The sequence below is a fragment of the Sinocyclocheilus grahami genome, unplaced genomic scaffold (assembly GCF_001515645.1).
Source record: "Sinocyclocheilus grahami isolate Dianchi unplaced genomic scaffold, SAMN03320097.WGS_v1.1 scaffold31.1, whole genome shotgun sequence".
In the NCBI taxonomy this organism is placed as follows: domain Eukaryota; kingdom Metazoa; phylum Chordata; class Actinopteri; order Cypriniformes; family Cyprinidae; genus Sinocyclocheilus; species Sinocyclocheilus grahami.
Window position 1 is genome coordinate 1,638,290 of NW_015505210.1, and position 3,809 is coordinate 1,642,098.

Sequence of the window (3,809 nt, forward strand, 5' to 3'; positions counted from 1 at the left end):
AAAATGGAGGTCAGTGGGGCAGCCAGGATGACCAAGACAGAGAGCAAAAGGACACCTAAGACTTTCTGCAGTGAACCGGCCTTTTTTGACTCCCGGCCAGGTGGCGTGGAAATCCTTTGAGGGCAAAGCACTGCAGAGATTAAGTGTGGCCTAACTAGTTAGGAAGCTTCTCTCTCACACTCTCAAAACACCCACTGAGATCTTGTAAAGTTACGATAACTGAGACAAGCTAGAACATGTTCGCTTAATACAATATGGACTCTACTGCTGTGGAAATGTGAGCTGTTTTGTGTGCTAAATACTGTTTGGCCTGTCAGTTTAGCCTGTTTTTAAGAGCTTGGAGAGGGAAGAGTGGTTGAAGAAGCTTTTACTTCAGTCCTTTATTTGTAAAGCATGCAAAAAGTCTCACTTCTTTCTGTCGTGGAGGTGGTAAAATGGTATGAAAATATGCTGGTGAGCTAACGGTTTACAAAGGTACAGCAGAAACCATACTGAGACCCATTTGATCACAAACTAACTTCACTTCCTTACAATTAATGTCTTTACCTTCTCTTTCTTAAGCGATCTTACCATTTAATTTCTTTGTAGTGGAAACTAAACATGCTGACGTGAAGAAAAATATGATTTTTAGTCTTTTTATCAATATTTTGTTGGAATTTTAATATTTAAAAAATAAATTTAAAATCATTTAAAAAGAAAATTAATTCTGTGTGTGTGTGTGTGTGTAAAATGTATATTTTTGTAGTAATAAATTTTATGAAGAAGATGGTTTTGAAATCATTTTGACATTTGATTGTTCATTTTTGCTGTATAACACAGGACTGTACATCTAAGGTTTGAGTAGATGTCTTTAAAGGTTCATGTGAACATTTCTTTGTGTCTCTGGCAAACAGTTAAGAGTTCCTTTAGCAGATTAGCTGTTAAGGAGCTTTAGATGCTGTTTTCAATATCAACATCACCTCAGAAAACCTTTTGTGGGAGTGTTTCAGCATGTGAGCTGCCAAAGAGCTTTATTTCGAGTGTACTAATCAAGGACTTTTGACCTTGGTGAAGGTAAGAGCAGATGGTTATGTGTTTATCAAAGACAATGTTTTGTTTACTTTTTTGTATTTTATTTTATTAATTTAGCTTGGTTGTATTTGGAATGTGAATATTTTAAAACTTAATTTTGAATGAAGTTATAAGAATTTGGAGTGAAAATGTGCTAAACTAATTGAATATGAATGTCATGAATATAAAATGAAAATATTGTAACAACACAAAAAAAATCTTAATGGGAAAAAACAATAGGCTGTTGAAAAGATTATATTTATGTAAATATCAGCTACAATTATTTATTTTTTTTCAGATTTTAGTAAGTTCCTCTTCTGACTGCCACTGGAAGGAAGTTCACTGTAATCTTATTTGAGGTGATAAGTTCAGTAAGGCTTTCCTATTAAGAAGATAGGAAAATTGTGCAGCCGAATGGCAGATAACATGGGAATTAAGAAGAAAGAAATGTACTGGTCTTTGATGCCATCTTCTGGAAGTTTTACTTGATTGCAACTCATAGTCAATAAAAATTAGTTTCTGTTTCATACATTTCTGTTTTTAGAGTTAGAGAGTAGAGTAATGTAATGAGTATGTATGTATATATTATAATGTGTATATTGTGATTGATGATAAGCTGAATTTCTTTATTTTCTATTAATTTTCTACACAGAAAGAGTACACAGAAACAGAAAGCAATGATAAACAATGTGTGTCAATACTAATAAAATAAGGTACAAAGCAACTACAAAAAAAACATGAACAAACAATGCACAGTCAGAATAATAAGAACTAATAATAATAAAATATACATACATATAAATAAATATTAATCCGTTATTCAAGCTGTTTATGATATTTGTAAAACAACCTTCAGAAATCAAGCCTTACTCCTTTCCCATCAACTATCAGGACTGAGTAAAGAACAATTCTCTGTAATATACTGAAAGAGGGAGCCCCACAGCTTTCCAAACTTATTTGAGCATTTCTTGAGGGGCAATCGTATCTTTTCTAATTTAATAAAATAAAGAACATCTGATAACCAAGGAGAATGTGAAGGGGGTGTTTTAGATTTCCAGTTCAGCAATATTAGTCTCTTAGCCAACAGAGTAACAAAGGCAATTGCATCCTGTTTAAGAATTGACAAGGATGGTACAGAGGGGCAAATTCCAAACATAGCAGTGAGAGCATTCGGTTCAATTCTTTCCCCTGTAATAAATGATAAAGTTTCAAAAATGTTTGTCCAATAATTATACAATGAAGGGCAAAGCCAAAACGTGGATCAGGTTTGCCGGAATTTGACAACATTTGTCACATGCTGGAGAAACACCTTCATAAATCCTAGCCAATCTAGCTTTTGTAAAATAGACACGATGCACAACTTTACTCTGAATAAGTGAATGTCTGGCACGTATAGATGATCCGTGTACCCTGTTGAGGATCTGTTCCCATAGTTCATCTGATATCTCCTCTTCCACATCATCTTGCCAAAGAGCCCTAATGGAGTCTAAAGACTCAGGACATAGGCCTTTTAAAGTACATATCGGAATGAAAAAACTATTCAAAGGGGTATCATTAGGCAGGAGAGGAAAATTTGAAAATGTGGCACGAGCAAAACTACGAATTTGTAAGTATCTGAAAAAATGCTGCTTTGGAAGTGAAAATTTCTCTCTAAGCTGTTGAAAATAAGCAAAAGTGCCATCAATATATAAATCATGGAATGAGTTAATGCCACAACTAGACCAAGATAAAAAGCCACTGTCCAACAATGCTGGGTTTTGCAGAATTTGCTTCCATCATAAGACATGGGGGAAGAGACTCTAAATTCTTATAATAAAGCCAACATTTTAAGGCCCTAATATTGGTGGCCCAATAATAGAACCTCAGATTATGAGTAATGCCAGACCTCCCAGTGACTTGGGTCTCTGTAGATACAGTATGCTTTATGTAACCTGGGGACCTTTTTATTCCATATAAAGTCCAGTATCTTGGAGTCTAAATCTCGAAAAAATTTCTGTGGGAGAAACAGGAATGCATTGAAACAAATATAAAAAACGTGGGACAACCGACATCTTAACAGCATTAATTCAAGCAGCTAAAGTGAGATTCAAAAGAGACCATCGTTCAAAATCCTCTTTAGTTCGGGACAACAAAGGAGACCAATTTGCTTTGAATAAATCTACATATTTATGTGTAACATGTATTCCAAGATACGTAAAACTAGATGAAGATATTTTAAAAGGTAGGGTATTTAAAGGAAACGTTTTTGCTAATGTATTAAAGGGGTCATATGATGCTTTTTTAAAGATCATTATTTTGTGTATTTGGTGTAACAGAATATGTTGACATGCTTTAAAGTTAAAAAAACACATTATTTTTCAAATACTGTACCTTATTGTAGGTCCTCTATGCCCCGCCTCTCTCAAACGCATCAAGCGCAGTCTGCTCTGATTGGCCAGCTGACCCAGTGCATTGTGATTGGCCGAACACCGCAAGCACTCATCGGAAATGTAACGCCCCTTACCATAATCGCAAGCTTCATCTTTCAAAATAAATGTAAAGACAGAGCCCGAAAGTGGAACAGAGTCTCGTGACCGACACAGTGGTGAAGCTGGTATATGTTTGTAGTACACAAGCCACGGTTAAGACAGCTGACTCCACAGTGATGTTACCCTCTCTCTCTCTCTCTCTCTCACACACACACACACACGATGCGCACGATGCCCAAAACTCTGCATTTGAACAGTCAATAGCAAATACTTCAACTAATAACAAAACAG